At 52.8% G+C, this 18,414-nt stretch overlaps 1 protein-coding gene across 7 annotated transcripts in view; it reads left to right on the top strand.

The window, feature by feature from the left end:
• Window positions 1–18,414, top strand: part of Mras (muscle RAS oncogene homolog) — a 55,102-nt gene that overhangs the window by 1,163 nt on the left and 35,525 nt on the right. Inside the window, exon 1 of one of the 7 annotated variants that reach the window (XM_005406737.2) lies at window positions 1–139. The exons of 3 other annotated variants lie outside the window; for them this stretch is intronic. The gene's annotated coding sequence lies outside the window, so the exon portion shown is untranslated. Of the gene's footprint in view, window positions 140–591; window positions 613–10,594; window positions 10,620–18,074; window positions 18,095–18,414 lie in introns of those variants that run through there. 3 more of the 7 variants (XM_013505797.1, XM_013505799.1, XM_005406736.2) reach the window with 3 other exon arrangements.

Genomic DNA, 18,414 nt, shown 5'->3' with positions numbered 1-18,414 from the left:
CTCTGCCCGCGCCGCCGGGCTGGAGCTGGGGCTCGGGTCCCCCCGGGCCTGGACTGCGGCGCTGAACCGGCGGCGCGCCCCGCGGGTGACACCGTGCCGGCGCCTGCCCCGTGGGAGGGTGACGAGGCGGCGCGGTCAGGTGGGATCCGGGGAGCCAGGGGCCGTGGGAGCCCTCGGGGGCCGGTACGCGCGAGAGGCGGGTCGGGGAAGGCCTGGGAGCGGCGATGCCGGGCAGCAGCAGGGCCCTGGGACACGCAGCGAGGACCTGGATAGACCCGAGCGGGCTGCGGGCCTGGGGCAGGGTGCGCAGCGGAGGGGGACAAAGACCACCGCCCTGGGGCTTGACTCTGGCTCGGACCCTGCCTCTCCTCCCGCGTGGGCTACTTGGACTACAGTGGTTCTCGCTTGTCCGGGACGCACATTCTGCCCTGCAGCAGGCAGCGTGACTGAGGAGACCACACTGTGGCCTCACAGAGGTTTGCTTGGCAGCAGGAGTGAGCAGATCTGACTGAGAAGCGCGGAGGCCCCACTACAAAAACAGCACAGCGCACAAAGGACCGGGCACTTGAATCGTTTGACAGGACCCCCGCCCCCAAAGGTTTTATTATCCTGGTATGCAGACGGGGAGCCGGGGCTAGAAAGGGTCGGCATCTTGCCCAGGATGGTATCCAGAGTCTGTACTTTGGGCCACGCGTCTGTTCTGGCCCGTGATCCTAGGTGCTGGGCTCTCCTGCAGCCTGTGTTACGCGTTGGTAGTCTAGCATTCTCTGCAGACATCATGGTGGGTTGCAGTACAAGGTGGTGGTTACGTGTACTGCTAGTAACTGACCTGTGTCAAAGCTTAGTAGTGAACAAAATGCTTTCACAGAGACAGTGCTTAGGATTTCTTCTGCCGCTTTTTCCAAGAAACTTGAGCTGCTAACATTTTTGTAAAACTCCTAATTTCCTGTAAATTGCCTGTCCCAGGTGACTAGGGCTGAAAATGTTTTGAGACATAGTTTTTACCCTTGGGTCTGTTCACACTGCCCACCGGCCAGGTCATATCTCTTGTCAGTGGCTTTATGGGGTAATTGGCCTTTCTCTGCCAGGGTGAGAGGCTTTGATGCCCTGGAATTTTCAGGGTTGCCCGCCTTTTTGAGGGAGTAGTGGTGAGCAAGCCCGGTGCTATGGTGGAAACTGTAGCCCCCGGAGGTGACCTTGACTTTTCCTTATGGAGGAAAGGAGTGGACAAAGCCCACTGGGGAGGCAGGTGACCATCTTCCAGGGTTGTCAGCTTTGTTCCTGCATAAAGCGGTTTCTATTTTCTACTTCTTAGGCTTTAAGCTTCCTACGACACTTTTGTGACAGGTGAAACTTTTATTATTAGCTCCACCAGTGAATATTCACACTTTCCTAGAATGTGACAAGTCCATTACACCTGGGGTTGGGTCCTGAGCTCCAGTGACTACCTGGAACCAGGAAGGACTTGTTACGCTCTCCCACATTGAGTTCCTGGGGTGACTTGCCAGAATCACATGCTGACCAGCCTTGTGGATCTCGTGAGTTCTCAGGGAAGGGCGGTCTTCACTGTATGTTTTCCATCTGGTGTAATCATTGTAATCTGTTCCACCAGTGACCTGCCCCGGTGTGTGCCTTCCTGACAGTGACTGAAAACATACCTGCTCATGAGCTTAATGGAGTTTGTTCAAACCGTACTCATATGACTAACATGAGTCATATGAGTATGGTTTGGTCCAAAGGTTCTGGTCCAAAGCTGGAATGTTCTCAAGGGTCCAGAGGGTATGCACTGAGTTCCAGAGGCTCTGTATCTGCTGGGCCTCAGCAGGCATGAGCTTGCTATGAGGTACTTGCACCTTTGTCTAGAGATCAGAAAAAGGAAGGACCTGGATGAGCTCCCTGGGACCTGGGGCGTCTAGCAAGAACTCATGGTCTAGGGACTAAGCTGAGAATTCATCATTGGGAGGAATTTTGTTGGTGAACTTGGAGGCGTTGTGCTCATTGTCTTAGATAACGCCTCTGGGCCATGTGGTGCTGAGTCAGCGGGGATGGTTTGGGGTGCAAGGAACAAAACTCAAATATGCTAGTGGGCTAAGCAGCTCCCAGATCTCCCAAAGTTCCTCACAGCTCTTCTGGGGTCATTGTAAACTTTCACTGAATTCTTGCCTGGGACGAGCAACCAAGAAGACAGAGGGCCTGGAGTTCAGAATTAAGGTTTTTGTGTTCTGGACTCGGCCTTTTTAATACAGCAGTGAGAAATCCAGGACAGTTGTTCAATGTGCAAATCTGGGCATGTGATTCAAGAGAGTTTAGGGATCTCTGAAAATGAGCCTGGGATTTCAGGTTGGCCACCCCTGGTTTAGAGCGACCTCGCTTCACTGCTGTTTATTGAGGACCTGCTCAGTAGTCCTGTTGTCCTAGCCAGGCCAGTGTACCACTGCAGGGCAGCCTGAGACAGTGAGGTGGGTGTCAGGAGTGCCTAGGGTCAGCTGGTAGCCTGTTCTGTGGGGCTATGACAGAGAAGACAGTGCCGCCACCACTCGCACTTCAGATGGTTGAGCTGATGTGTTGAGGCCGAGGGCAAGGCCACACTGTGCTCCTTGACAGTTGCTGCCCTGTAACCTTGTCCCCATCTCTTGTCCAGGCAGCGTTTCTGCTGTGCGCGATGGTCTGTCCATTCTCAGAGACCCTCTCCCCCAGCCCTCCGTGGCCTGGTTCACACCTCTGTGCTTTTCTCTGGCCGCTGTGATCCATTGTCCTTTAATATTCCTGACAGCTTCAGTAGATGGTGCCTGCCGGTGGCCAGATGGCTGAATGACAGCAGGGTCATCACCAGCTGAGGAGGTGACATTCTGGGTCCCAGAAGGGCATGTTGTTTGTCTACAGAGCCTGATTTCCATAAAGGTTGTTCTGCTAGTGAGCTTGGGAGCACACCAGGAATGCAGCTGGCTGTGCAGCCTGTGGTGCTTGGGCAGAGGAGGGCAGGATGGAGTGTCGGGTGTGGAGCCTTAATCCTGGCCTCCTGTGACTATCTATAGGGTTGGGTGGGCCTGCGCTGCTTGGGCTGGGCTCCATCTGTGACTTTTCTTGTCTTCTCTCAGGGTTGTCATGGGGATTAGAGGAAATACACAGATGAAATATGCTGGGAGACCAGAAAGGACCACGAGAATGAAGAACATTATCATTACTCAAGCAACCTCAAATAACAGATCCCTCCCCGCTGCAGGGCCCCTTAAGCGAATTAAGTCTCAGTTCACATGCAGATGGCGTCTTCCATGTTAATAGTTGTGTACTTGTTTATATGTGTTAGTGAAAAAATACAGGCGTCACATCAAACCTGCTTTTTATTTTTAAAAAAATTTTTTTTCTTTTGGTTTTTTCCCAGTACCGGCAATCGAATTCACAACCTTGCGCTTGCCAAGCAGGCGCTGTGCCACTGAGCTAAATCCACAGCCCCTCAAACCTGCTTTTTAAATAGGTATTTTGCCCAGGTTAAAGCCAAAGAAAAGTTTTAAGTTGAAAGTGTACTTCTTCTTAAATATGATAACTTTAAGGTAAACATTAAACTGATAACAGTGTAGCAATAGACAAATATGGCCAGGATGGGAAAGTGACTCTGACTAAAGGCTGGGGAGCTCTTGACAGGGGAATCCCTCCTGTGACAGCCCTTAGGGGTGGCCGTGGCTTCCACTGGACCCTTCTAGAGACCCAATACTTAGTGTCCTGCGCCATTGAGCACTTTCTGGGGAATCTCATCCTTACAGAGTTCTTTTCTTTCTCATAACCCATCCCGTACCAGCCTTTGATGGTCTTACTTTTCTCCAGCTGCTCCTCAAGTGGTATCGTTTAAAGATAGCCTCTCAGTATGACCATCTTTTCATCCATCCATCCATCCATCCACCCATCTATCCACCCATCCATCCATCCACCCATCCATCCATCCATCCACATATCCATCCGTCCATCCACCCATCTTTCCATCCACCCACCCATCCATCCATCCCTCCACCCATCCATCCATCCATCCACACACCTATCTGCCCATCCATTCACCCACCCACCCACCCACCCATCCATCCGTCCATCCATTCATCCATCCAATTATCCATCCAGCCATCCATCCATCCATCCACCTTTCCATCTACCCATCTTTCCATCCACCCACCCATCCATCCACTCATCCAACCATCCACCCATACATCCATCCATCTGTCCATCCACCCATCTTTCCATCCATCCATCCACTCATACATCTTTCCTTCAACAAAGGAAAGATAGTATGGCTTGCCCTATGCTATATATACTTTATAGTCGTCATTTCTAAGCCTCACAGTAATTTTGCTGAATCCTGTTAGTCTTTTATGGATGTGGAGACTGAGGCTCAGGGAGGTGAAGCAGGACCCCAAAGTCATCACCTGAGAGGAGCAGAGACAGGATGGTTCTGACTGAGTGCTCTGTGAGGCACACGATGCTTCCACTACACCTGTTCTTTCCAGCACTGCAGGACCAAAAATGGCACTGGCACTGTGTAGATGGTAGGAGCTGCCTGTACATAACCACTGCTGCCGTGGGCTCCCCGAGGCGAGGGGACAGACCAGCCTGTGCACGCGGATGTGGTGAGGCAGCGGAAGCCACGCAGGGGTGGCCACGGCTAGTTGGAAAAAAGGTAGAGAGGGCTGGCCGTCAGCCCCCCGACTCACTAATTCTGTAGTCAGCTCTGAACTCCTGGGTCAGGTGCATGCTGTGTTTTTTAGTTTCAAAAAAGAAAAATATAAAAGATAATATAGCAGACACCATTATCCAGAATGAACAGATTATAACCATTTTGTCTGGACTTCTTCCTTGTCATGGTAGGGCAGGACTTAAAAATGGATCCCCATCGTTTGGCCTGGCTGGTTTGGAGCCTTACCTTGAGTTTCCATACGTTGACTTTCTCTTTTGGCTTCATGTCCCCAGCTAATCCCCAACTGGGCCTCTGTCAAGGATGCTGATAGAAGCTCTGTGCACTGCTCTTGATCGTACTGGGGCATGGGACCAGTTTGCATTTCCAGCTTTGACCTTTTTCAGAGATGTTCATCCACCCTCACCCACACCTGCCTTCACCAGTGTGGGTTGCAGAATGTGGTTTAGTCACAGCTGCCCCCACTGAACTGCAATTTACATGAAGGGTGGAAGGTATACTTCAGAGAGACAAAGGAGACAGGGTTCTCTTTTTATATCTAAAAGTGACAATGACTTGTTAGGTAGCTCATCTTAAACATCTTTTTAGATGTATTTTTAAAATACTTTTTATATTCTAAAGTGTAAAACTTTAGAATATAAAGGACACTAAGTCTAATAGAACACTTTCTAATCCCTGGTCTTTTTCCCTTTAGAACAGGCCTCAGGGCCCCAGTAACAGGTCCTCTTCTCTCTGCCAAGCAGGAACAGCCGGTGGGGCAACCAGCTGTTCAGCTGGAAAGGGTAGAAGCCGCCTGTGAGAACTGCAGGCAGTTTTCACCCAGCTATTTCCAGTCTCTCTTCCTACCCAGTGGTTGACCCCCAGGAGCCTGGTGAGATTCTGTTTGCGTGTGTCTTGGGCTTGAGTTAGAACAGCAAGGAAAGCTCTGCTTTTTAAAAACTGTGCATCAAAGATCCAAATAGTTCTGGGAATGCCTTCCTTACCAGGCAGACCTTTTTTCTGTGAGTCATGATTGGGGACCAAGATTTGAGCTAATTTCCTAATATACTGTGGGGACCTGCGGGAGTCCCATAATTAAGGATGAGAAATGTCCTCTGTCCCTGAGCTGCCAGCAAGGTGTCACACTGCCCCGTTCTGTCCTGTCTGATGGAGATACAGAAGTCAGTAAAGGCTGGGGGCTGAGCCCTCAAAGGGCCCGTTCATTTGGGGCTTGACTCACTGTAGAAAGGGTATGGATGAAAGTAATTATGTATGTCAGAAAACCAGTTCTTACTTGATCATAGATGTGTTGGTTTACAAGCCTGCTTTCTCAGTAACAAGTTGGGTCTGCAAAGAACCTACTACACATGCTGTATGTCCCTAGTAGAACAAGTGCTGAGAGTCAAGGTATTTATTTGTAGGCAGTGGAGCTGTCTGGAGACTGCTTGAATGGTGGTGGAATTTGTGAGTCCCACTCACCCTTTAGGACTTGGTGATTTGGGGAGGCTGCAACAGGTTGTGCCTCCTCCCTGAAGTATTATTTTCATTTCAAAAGCAAAATTAACTTTAATTCAGCATTTTTCTCTTTTGATCCTTTAGAGTTCCTTTTTTGTCTTTTTGAGACAGGGGCTCGCTGTGCAGTTCAGGCTGGCCTTGAGCTCACTGTGTAGCCCAGGCTGGTCTCGAACTCGCAAAGATCCTTCTACCTCAGCCTCCCCAGTGCTGGGATTACACCTGGTCTGATCCTTTAGAATTTCAAAGACCTCCCTCTCTAGACAACCCACAAATTCACCTCTTTGTATTTTAACTCCTCTGGCAATGGAGGCCCAAAGAAGGGCAAACGCATCTTTGTCAGCTGAGCGGTTCTCTCAGGAGTCAGCCCCGCAGCCCAAAATAGCCTCTGTCATGCTCGTCTTTCAATGCCCGCTTTATTGTACCCAGCACCGAGGGAAGAAGGGCAGAGACACCATCCCCGAGCCTTGGGGGCGAGTGTGAAAAGCCTGTGTGACATATGTCTCCCGAGCTGTCTCTTCGCACTCACTTTCCTCAGGTTGAGCTTCCTTGGCTGGCGGCTCCTCACACCCAGTCCCTTTCCCTTCAGAGGAAACCGGGCTGGACAGAGGTCAGGTGCGCCCGGCAGCTCCAGCGCGCCAGCCTCACAGCCTCTGCTCCATCTCCACTCGCTGACCCAGCCCCACCCAACCTCAGTGGGCAGTGGCCCCAGTCCATTTATCTGGGGCTGGGTGGGTGTTTCCTGCATGGTTGAGATTTTAGGGAGGAAATCAAAATACAGAAACAAAGCCTTTGTTTTATTGCTGGATTCCAACTGGGGATGGCTGGAGGGATGGAGAGGGGCAGCAGGGGCCGGTCACTTGCACTTCAACAAAACAACCATTCTAACGGAGGGTTTCACCAGGGCTTTTCTATTTAGGGTTGGTGCGGGTAAATAGGAAAGATAGGCGGAAGGCTAGGGCAGGGTCTGTGTGTGGAAGCAGGAGTGGCCATTGCCCCAAGCAGGGTTTCTGGCAGGACTTGCTGTTCAAGCAGAGGTCTGGGGCCACCCAGCTGGCATCAGAGTTGGCAGTCTAAAGAGCACTAGAGACTCTTGGTGTCCCTTCTGGGGAGGAGGGGTTGTCTCCAATTTCTGCTCCACTGTGTTGTCGGTGTGGCTTTGATTGAACCCCCACCTCTGTGAGCCTCCTTTTCCATTTCCGTAAGCGAAGATGTCCCAGCTACCCCCCATCCCCTTTTCTTCTCTGGTCCAGATATACTGGCTCTGGCCCTCATCCCACAGATGAGAGATGGGAGACGCATCCCTCCTCTAACGTTTCCTAATTCTTCCCAAAGGATTCTTTCCTTGTAGATGTGCCTGAGGATATAATTTACTCTTTTAATTGCTCAAGCAGTACTTCTCCCGCTTCAGCAGTATTTCCGTAGACGGTGAGGCCTCACTGTGTCCCGTGTGTATACAGTGGGCTCAGCTTCCTGATCCCTACACCCCACCAAATCACTGCTGTCGTATATAACAGGCTTTCACCACAGGCTTTCACCACAGGCTTAGAAGAAAGGGATTCCTGTGGCTCGGAACAGGGAAGCAGTTGACAGTGAATACCAAAGATCCTCCCTCAGCTTGGTCACTCCCCTGGAGAATCTGCCTGACATCGCTCTTCTCGCAGCTAATTTCCTGCCATTTCCCAGGGATCGACTCTGCTGGACACTTTCACCCTCAAAATACTCCAGATTTCATCACTTTGGGTTGCAGAGCAGTGCCGACATCTTGGACTAAGATGCGGACAATCCGTTTGTATCTGTAAAGGGGCCTTTTAAGTGCTTGTCCAAGCATCCTAGGCTTAGGAGTTAAGAACCTGCAGAAGCTATGGCGTTGTTATTGTCGTTACTAACCAGACCAAGTTCTTAAATCAGGGCTCTTGTCGTAATGACCAGAGCAAACCCAGGTGCTGAGTTTTTGTGTGTTCCCATCGGAACGTTTTGCAGAGTAGCCGTAAGAATTAGAGATGACATAAACAAGCAAGTATTGATCAAGCACCTTCTTGTGCCCGCCCTGTGCTGAGCACTGACAGGCTGCTAAGAATACACATTACATCGTGAACAACTAAGCATTAACTACCAGCGTGCAAAGTGTTGTCAAGGCAAATAGCTGGGTGCATGTGGAGAACATAACAGTAATCTCACCTCGGCTGGCGGCACAGAGGGGGCCAGGGAAGGTACATACCAGGTGCTTAGCATGTGGTTGGACGTAATAAGCATGCATTGTAATTATCAGTCCTGACCACAGGACTCTGCCTGATTCCAGCTCCCTCGTGTTGCTGCTACTTTACCAACCGTAGTTCTGCGTAGAGGTTTTTAATTTGCCCGAGATTATACAGCCTCGGAGGGGCAAAGCTGGGACGGACGGTTTTTAAATGAAAGTGCTGTATGTAGAAGGCAGAGGGGTGGGAGGGTGGCCCCCGCCCCTGCCCTTCGGATGAGCGCCCCGCCCGGGAATGGAGCAATCTGCCCGCTCTGCCCTGGTCCTTCGTGCCATTGTGCTGTCCTGGCCAGGCTGGTTAGGAGGACAGAAAAACACAGCAGCCATTTAGAGCTGTGGAAAGTGGCTTCCTGCCTTTCCAGCTGAGTGGGCTTGAATGGCTGGGTCTGGAAAGGTCCCCAAGAAGTCATCCCACCCTGCCTGCAGCCCTGGTTGGATGGCCAAGCCAGGCAGCCAGTCCTCCTGCAGCCTTCTCCACAGGCCTTCGCGTTGGAAAATCCCACACCTCCCTGGCCTTCTCATTGCCATGCCTGACTCGTTTTCAGGAAGTTTCTCTTTTATTTGGCCCCAATCTTCTCTCGGCATTCTGGTTACTTTGTAAAAACGGAGATTGGATCTCCTTGCCCTGCCTCAGAGAAGAGCCTAGACCCTGTCTCTTTCTCAATTAAGCATAAAAATATTCACATTCTTTGTTAATGGTTTTAATATTTTTCAATATGAATGATGTAAACAAAGCCAAGCCACAGTCCTTCCTGAATGTGCCTTTTTGCCCTCTGCCTCCCCGGGCTCTGACACCCTTGTGGGGCGCTGTGTCCCCTTCCCTTGGAGAACCTTTCCCTGGAAATTTCCCTTCAGGCCGCCGCTGCCCTTCTCAGGGGCAGCTCTACTTCCTCTCATCTCTCGATTCTTTGCTTTGCGGCCAAAAGCAGGCCAGACCAGGGCAGCGAGGAAAGTTGGCCCTGGGCAGCTAGACCCCTGGGCGGCACGAGCATGCGTACATGCACAGAAAGGCCAGGTGGCTTATGCAGTGTTTAAACATTTTACATTGCTAGCCAGTATTTTAAAAATCTGGAATTCTCACACAAAACTCAGAGTCCCGGCTGCTCTTTCACAACATAAACTCTCTAGTAGTCCTGTCGTAGACTCTGGTGCAGAACTGGGGGGAAGGGACAGAGACAAGGGTGACGAGGTCCAGCCCTCAGCCCCTGCTCTACTCCGACTGTGAAGCAACAGCTTCAGGATTTAAGGGGAGCGGGGAGAGGCTTGCTCCCCAGAAGAGGAAGGGTGGCCCTGTGGCAGACCTCAGATGGACACGTGGGGCCCTGAGCACACCACAGAGCTGTGGCCTTCAGGGTTCTTGAGGGCTAACAGTGCCTTTGTGGCAAGGTGCCTGTGAGTTGTCAAGGGGGAAGATGCAAGCCACCTAGTACAGCACAGATAGAAGCAAGAGGCTCCGGCAAGGAGGGTCGGAGGGAGAAGAGGGCTGGCAGAACAGGCTGCTGGGCCTCAGTTCAGAGCCCCAGAAACTGAAGCAGCTCCGTAGTTACAGGGGTTGTTTTCACAGCACAGGCAGCTCAGTGGAAGACCCTGCCCATGGGGGCCAGTGCCCTGCCCGGAGCTAGAGCCTGGTGACCAGGGGAAAGGGTGCCAGGCAGTTGGGGAGGGCCTAGAACGCCCTGTCAGGGACTGGAGCTTCAGGCTCCCACGGGCAGTTTTCTGGGAGGATCCTTGTGTTCAGCAGTGACTGAGGGGTGATAATGGTGGAGTGGGGCGGAGGGGCATACTAGTGAAGGGGGCCAGGCAGAGCGCGGACAGGAGCCGCCGAAGTGGGTGGGCCACGTGGCAGGGTAGCTGGCTGTTGGTGTCAGACTTGAGATAAAGGGATGAAGTGAAGGGAGAAAGGAGGAAGAGATTGGGGGTCTGGGACGGGAAGCTGGGGAGAGGGCCGTGGGTTGGCCATGGGAGGAGGAGCCGGCTGAATCTGGTTTGTGCGGGAGGAGAGTGAGGTGAGAGGCCCCACGAGCAGAGGGCTCAGCTGAGACAGCACGGGGAGCGGGCAGGACCCCAGGGCCCTGGTGTGGGGAACCAGCGTGTCCAGAGGTCCGCCCTTCCCGTTTGGTGACTTCCCAGTTGACCCGCCCAGTCACACGCAGATTCCTGTGGGGGGTGCAGAAGGTCTCCTCCTGGCTACAGGTGAGACGGCCCCCACACTAGGAAAACATTAATAGACCTCCAGGCGCTGAGAACAAGGATTTAAAAACAAAGCCACTTCCTCCTCCCCTCCCTCAGCTGCTACCTGTGCAAGCTGTGAGCCTCAAGGTGGCCCTGGCCCCACGGAGCCCATGCACTGTGGGCCGGGGCCCTGTTCCCCTCCTCCGTGTTGGGGTCCTGCCCACCTTCCCTGTCCTTGGTGAGGTGTGGGGACGCAGTTAGGGGACAGGGATGGGACCCCAGAGGCCAGGTGAAGGTGTGTTGGGAAAGTTGCATGACCTTTAGCCGCTCTGGATTCCCAGAGCCCTTAGACCCACCAGGCCTGGTGGACTGGCTGAGCAACAACTGGGACAGAGTTTTCGTTTCGTGGCTCGTGGGGGCTGGGTGCCGGACCTCGGCTTCTCCCTTTACCAGACTGTTCCTTTGGCAATTGGCTCAGCAGCTCTGACTCTCTCTCCCCTGGGTGAGATGGGGTCATAGCCCTTCACACGGATCCGTGCAGCCCAGCTCGCCGTCGCGGGTCCCTGCTCCTTCCCGACCCTCCAGCCACTGTCCTCACCTCTGAGCTTCTAGGGCACTTTGAGTTTGTGCTGCGTAACTCACCGTCTCCCTGGGCCTGCCCGCTTTTCCGTGTTCATCACAGTGAGCTGTGCGGGCCCTGTAGACAGGGAAGCCCTCTAGCAGGTCTGTATTGCAGCGGTCTGCATTGCACTCCGTGTAGCCTGTGAGTAGGGGAGGGTCTGAGGCTTGGCCATTTATTCCTTCATCATCCAAAGCTTCCTCAGCAGCCACTGTGCGGCCTGAGCTGTGGGTAGTGTAGGGATGCAGAGATGAAGATGTCTTCGCGTTCAGGAAGGCCCCCCCCCCCACACACACACACTGAGCCTCCCTGACTCACAGCTGACCTCTGTCCTGGGCTGAATGTGTACACACTCAGTCACATCCCATCCCTTGTAGAACTCAGGGCCTCCTCGGTTTTCTGTGCTTCACACCTTGTAGCTTCTATTCCTCATCTGGGACACGCTTGTCCTTTCTTCCTTGGCTAATACCTACTTGGCCTCTAAGACTGCACTCTGTTTTCTTTTTTGTTTTTTTTTTTTTTGGTACCGGGAATCGAACTCAGGACCTTGTGCTTGCCAGGCAGGCGCTTATGCCACTGAGCTATATCTCCAGCCTAAGACTCCATTGTGGCATTGCCTGTTGTTATGGTTTTTGTCTGGATGTCCCTCCCAAAGCCTCATGTGATCATAGGTGGGGCTTTTTCAGAGGTGGCTGGATCTAGAGTGTGTGATGCTTAGATTAAGGGTATGTGATTGCTAAATCAGTCCACTGATTGTTTGGCATAGCCCTAATCCTGGTATCCTAGATAGAGTATAAAAGGGGCAAAAGAAGCTGCTAAGGCCCCTTGCTTGCTTGCTCTGCTGCCTTCTGCTGCCATAAGCTATTTCTTTCTGCGATGCCCTTCTGCCCTGCCACCCTGCCTCGGAACCAGCCAATTATGGACAGAAACTTCTGCAAACTGTGCGCTAAATAAACCTTTCCCCTTTAAATTTAGTTGAGTATTTTTGACTCAGCAATGAGAAAAGTAACTAAGACACCCCTCCTAAGAAACCTTCCCCAGTGTTCCCCAGGCGGGGTGACATGCCCCACTCCTGAACTCCCACATTACTTGGCCCTGGGCTGTAACTTCTGTCTGACTAATTCACACTGTGAGCCCCACATTGGGGCAGGGCTTGTTCATCTCAGTATCCCCAAGTCCCAGGACCCAGCGCACAGGAGGTGCTATGGGGCACTGACTGGAGGCCTCAGGGTCATGGAGTTGAGCAGGTGGGTGTCATTAGGGAAGGGTGGCCTCACTTCTGGCTCTCTCTTCTCTGGGATTCTGCCCTGTGACCTGCCAGCTTTCTTGTTGCTAAGGACTATACCCTGCAAACTACAGGGCTCGGCTTTCTGATGGAGAACACTTCTGGACCTAAGGACTGGAGGGAGACACTTGGCTTAGTGCGGAGTTTAATAGCAGTTTGGTATCTTCCACATGCTCTGTTGTGAGCAAGCACCTCCTGAGTACTTGGGGACGTACAGAAAGGGCTTGGTTCCTGTCCCATCATTCATTCAGCCAGCAAGCATTTGGGAAGTTGCTGTCCTGGGGCATGCTGTGGGGACCGAGGGCAGGCCCCTGGGTGCCCTCTCCAGGGCAGTGTTGGGAGTTGAAACCATGCAGGGAGCGGGTGTGAGGGGCTGCGTTGTATTGAGCTGTCTCTCCAGAGCTAGCTAGTTGCAGGGAGCTTGAGGAGCTCAGGAAGGGTTTTGGAGCAGCAGCAGCAGGAGTGCTTTGTCCCACTTGGGGTGAATGCTGATGGGGATGCTGATGATGGTAACCACTGAGCCAGGTGCTCTGTGCCAGCCAGTGAGCCACACGCCGTGCAGCCCTGAGAGCCCCTTGTACCACCATAAGGCAGCTCTGCCATTGTCCCCACTGCTACAGAGGAAAGCAGCTTGCTTGCTGTGGTGATGGGGCGAGCTCTTTCATAAGGAGCTCCAGGTGAGGAGCAGCTGTAAGCCGGGCCAGGAGCAGCTCATTTACGGGATGCTGGATGGGCTGGGGCAGTAACCAGTACAAGGAAGAGGATCTCTCTCACATGGAGGTACTAGAGAACGAGACATCAGCTGCCTAGTGCCCTCAGCTTCTTCTCTGTTCCTTAGGGCTGGGGCTTCTGCCAGGACCAGGCCTGTGTTCTGTTCAACAGACTGTTAAAAGTCGGCGTTTGAGGTGGCAAGGTGTCTGTTCTCAGTGACCAGCATTTGCCTGGGGTGCCTCCTCGGCTCTGGCCTGCCCCACCGCTGCCCCTGCAGGGACTGTGACGCCCTGAGTCACTGCTGACCTCTGCCCTGGCCTGGCACACACACGTCCACCACCATACCAGCCATAGGAGGATGGTCCACATGATGGTCTCGGGTCCTGGCGCTGCCCCTGTCTAGCTGGGCACCCTTAGAAGACTTATTTTACTTTTCTGCGCCCCTGTTTTTTTCAGCTATAAGATAAGGATAATTGAAGCCCCTAGCTGGAAAGGGTGCTGTGAGAGTTGGATGAGTTAATTAATGGTGAGATCTTCCTACAGCAACGGCCGCGTTGCTTACGTTCAGCATTCCTGCCGTTTTTTTAACGTGCGCGCTATTGTAATGACCACGGCGGGTACTATGGCTTCTGCACACTCCTCGGGACTCAGCACTGGGTGGTAGAGTGCTAGGCCCGGGCCCTGTCCATGTGGCACCCCACACTTGTGGGAAAGACACAGGTGTTCACAGCAGTGAGATAAGAAGCACGTGGCCCTGGGGGGCTGTAGGGCCAATGTTGTAGGAGCCCCTCGCTTTCTGTAGGCATTGGCCTCTGCCTGGGTCGCTGGACCACTGGGTGATCATTTCTGCCCTGCTGCCAGTAGTCAGGTGTGACTGGAAGACAAGCAGGCACTGGGGGTTAACAAAAGACCTGGGTAGTAGATAGCCAGGCAGCGTACTCCTTTTTTCTTTTCATTTTTTTGTTTTGTTTTGTTTTTTTGTCTTTTTGAGACAGGGTCTCACTATGCAGTTCAGGCTGGCCTTGCACTCTCTTTGTAGCCCAGGCTGGTCTTGAACTCACAACAATCTTCCTGCCTCAGCCTCCCGAGTGCTGGGATTACAGGTGTGCACCACCACACGCGGCTTGCCTACTCCTGAAGCCGCCAGACCAGTGGTGGTGAACCCATGGCATACATGCCTCAGTGGGCACACAGGGCCCTCTCTGTCCACCCTCGAGCCACCTTACCCCAGCAGCCAAGCACCAGATAACAGTTGTTTTTTCTAAACTAAAACCTCAGTGTTCAGGTTTAATTGTAGTGTTGGCACTTTGTGGAAAGTAAGTGGGTTTTCGGTTTCAGTTCGGGCACTTGGTATCTGAAAGGTTCACCATTGCTGCCCCACACCTGTCAGGAAAAAGATGGCCACTAGGTGGTATGGGAGGGAGGGAAAAGAAGGGTAGTGGGTTCGGTCTAGAACAGTAAGCATGGTTTTTCTCTGTGCTGGTCACCTCGCTCTGCCTGCCAGAAGTGCCGTGTGGAAAGGATTCTAAGACTGAGCAAGGCAGAGATTCAGGATCAGTCAGTGATGTCTGCCATGGCTCTGGGCTTGGGGAGGTGGAGCACCTTGGGCGTACACTTACCCAGACTTGATGTTTAAGGCCCCTTGGAGCACAAGGTAGCATACATGGCTGGGTGCAGGGTTAAGTCGTGCGAATGGAGTGACCTGGACACACTGGGGCTTCCTAGAGGAGTCCAGTGATCTAACAGCAGTGTTGGCTTGAGTGTGTAAAGACATGAAGCACAGGGCTGGGGCAGCGGCTTGGGAGGGAGTATGGACCCTTGAGGGATGCCAATGGCCTTGACCCCCTCGTGGGTCACACATCATTTGCGTACAGCCTGCAGGTCAGCAGCTCTGGGGAAGCTGCCCATTTCTGGGAATTGTGCAGAAGGGAAGGGCAGCTCCTGGAATGCAGAGCCATTTCCTCCACATGGGTTGGGTCACTCCCCCCAGTGTGTCCTCATCCCCCACAGCTGGGCACACCCAGACATGCTGGGGATGAGATTAGCTTCCCAGGACTGACTCAGCCGCGTGTGAATTCCTTCTCCCAAGAGCTCTGTTAGGAGAGAGAGTGCCCTCCTCTTCCAGCCTTGCTTATCTAGGAAACTCCCAGCTCAACTCATGGGTATCTTTAAAGTAATTTACTATCAAAATAGGCAAAAGAACAGTAAATACCAAGCCACCATAAAGTTTATAGCATTTTTAGGGGGAAGTCCTCTGGGTTGCCCATTGTTCCAGCCTCTTAATAGTCTATGGTCCTGTAATAGAACTACAAGAATGAAAGGGGCCGGAGATATAGCTCAGTGGCACAAGCGCCTGCCTGGCAAGCACAAGGTCCTGAGTTCGATTCCTGGTACAAACAAAACAAAACAAAAAACAGTAACAAAGAATGCAGAATGCCCTGTAGGGTCATAAATCATGATGACAGTTAAAGAAAAGCCATGTGACCATTGATTGACAAAAGAACTAGAGTTGTATGGCATTACAGTGCTAAGCATGACCCTTGGCATCTGACCTGCCCACAGAGGAGGTCCATCGAATGGTGCTGGTGGTTACTGCTGTACTGAACAGCACAGACTCTGGCCAGGGCTGTGAGACACTGCTTTAGATGTGGGGTTAAGTGGAGCTGGTGGTGACCACGGAGCCTGTGGCCAAGTAGACATCTGCAGTCGAAGCCATTTCTGTCATGTGCATCTGCTGCTTACCTAGGACGAGATACAGTGGTTTAGGATTCTTAGTTTTAGAAACAAGCTCCATAGAAGCCCTAGAACCCGGAAACTTGAGAAGAAGGGGGCAGATTTGGTGAGGGATAGTTAACTTCGAGACACTGGTACTTGGAGAGCTCTTGGGGCGCCCTACTGTACTACTTAGGGTCCTCGCATAGCCCTTTGTGCTGTGGGTGTCCTTGGTCAGGCTAAAGAGGGGGCAGGGAAGTGGCTTTCATCACTGCAACCTGGCAAGGTGTGCAGGAGCCCAACACACAGGGGTCCATCTCAGAGGCTTGAGTGAACAAGGTTACCTGCAGTCGGAGCTGAGGCTGTTTTTGACCTCCCAGCTGTCCCACTGAGAACTGGTGGGACTTTGCTGAAGACTGTTACCAGACCTGCCCCCCCCACCACCTTGAAACTTGAAACTTTTCACTTTGAGTGAAAAGGATGTAGTAGGGTCCCCCGCCCACCCAGCCATCCACTTCCTAAGGGTGCAAACCAGCCTCTTTCCGAAGGATGGGCACCATTGCCCTGCTTCTGGGCACAGGAAGGTTTGGGTGAGCGGGAGGCTGTGCCGAGGCAGAATCAAGTCAGTCAGTTAATGCACAGACGCTGAGCCCCTTGTGTGCTGGGCCCTGCGCGAGGCAAGGGGATGAGAAGACCGGTCTCTGGTCCTCAAGAGCTTTTGGTCTGTGTGAGGAGGTGAATCTGGCCCTCAGAAAACGACTCCAAGCCGTGCAAGATGCTGCTGACTATGGGCAAAGAAATGGAATGCAAACCAGACAACCAAAAAGAGCTTACTTCTCAGTTTAGAGATGCCTGAGGTTTCTGTACATATTATTAAAATTGTTGAAGAGTCAATACTGCCTTTGAGGAAGACGTTTCCAGTATGAGCAGTGGTGTAGGTTGCTGGAGCGGCCTGTGGACTAGGTGGGGCTCTGGGAGCAGAGGTTGCCATGGGGACCCGCTCAGCTGCTTCCACTGCCAAGCGGCTGCTGTTCCAAAGTTGGTGTCTGCGTGGAGAGGGCTGCCTGGAACCTCAAAGCCATTTCCCATGGAAACAGTGCTCCAAATGATGGGTGTCCTTCCCACACAGGCCTGTGTCATCTGGCTGTAACAGATCTGAGATAGCAGTGGGGGCTTCCAGTGAGGGAGGAGGAGGAGGAGGGGACTGCAGCGGCTGAGAATCATGGCACTGTGAGAGAAAGAAAGACATGTGCAGACAGAGAGAGAGAGAAGTATCTCATAGTAGCATTCAGCTGGTCAGTAGGAGAGCGTCCAGTGTATAAACTTAGTGAGGAAACCGAAAAGAACCTAGGTGTACTTAATATCACTGTCCCACCTCAGAGGGGCCCATTCTTGATCCCTGAGACTGAAGAGCCAGCATTCTAGAATGGTCTGTAAGGTGCCGTCATGTTGAGAAGGCCGGAAAGGAGATGGAAGTTGGGAATATAAGTAAGCAGTGTGTTCCTTAAGGACCGACTTGTTCTCCTGTGGCGACTTTCATCATAACCTGTGTTTGGCTTTCAGAAAACTCTGTCCCTGCACCATGGGAGACCAGTGCATTTTGTAGGAGTGTGATGCATGCCTCTGGTCATCTGTGACTACTCTCCCCACTTACAAACACCTCACTGAGCCAGAGGGAGGAGGGATATGTCCTGCTTTTTGTGGAAAACATGGAAAAAACATGCCCATCCAGAGAGAGGTCCATCCTACAGCCTTTCTGAAAAGGCTTCCTGGGTTCATTGTCCTGCCCTGGAAACCCGTTCTTTCTTCCTGGGCTCACACTTGTTCTGGAAGGGTCCTGTCTGTGGGACTGCCGTGAGCTCTTGCAGACAGCGCCAACCCCCAGCTCAGAGTTGTCCGAAGCTTCCCTCTGTGTAGGGAGAGCCAACGCTGGCTGGCAGGTTGTTCACAAACACCAGTGTTGGGCCTCTTGCTTCTTCAGCAGGAGTCTGCCCGTACCCGTGCTGCACCAGGCTCTGGAGGATGGGAGGAGCAAGCTGTAGCCTCTGCCCTCTGCGCTGTAATTGTGTTGAAGATCTCAAGCCTGATGATGGCCCCTGAGCCAGGAACCGCAGGCCTCAAGGCACAGGCTGCCTCGGGAGGCACCTTCTGAGCCTAAGCCAGGAAGAGGTGTGTGCCCTCCACGGTCCTGGCTGTGTGCCGAGGGTGCGTTCCGGTCATAGGGCACTCCGGGAGAACACAGCAGGGGATGGCTGGAGAGGTCGCTAGGGCAGCCAGTGACAGGCCTGGAGTGCCCAGTGAAGGGGTCTGGGCTTGACGCTTCAGCAGTGGGCAGTGCTCGGAGTTTTCGGGGCAAGGACCCGACCTGATGTGTGTGTTAACTGTGGAGTCTAATCTTGTTCCACTGAGTCCCAAGTGGGGAGGGAACCCCAGGGATATAACTTCCTGTGGGCTGCGAGGCTTCCACAAGGACTGCGAGGGCCTGTGAA

This window comes from Chinchilla lanigera, unplaced genomic scaffold, assembly GCF_000276665.1.
Source record: "Chinchilla lanigera isolate Chin_1 unplaced genomic scaffold, ChiLan1.0 scaffold00100, whole genome shotgun sequence".
Lineage (NCBI taxonomy): Eukaryota > Metazoa > Chordata > Mammalia > Rodentia > Chinchillidae > Chinchilla > Chinchilla lanigera.
The sequence above is the reverse complement of the archived record's forward strand: the minus strand, read 5'-3'. Positions and strand labels throughout refer to the sequence as shown.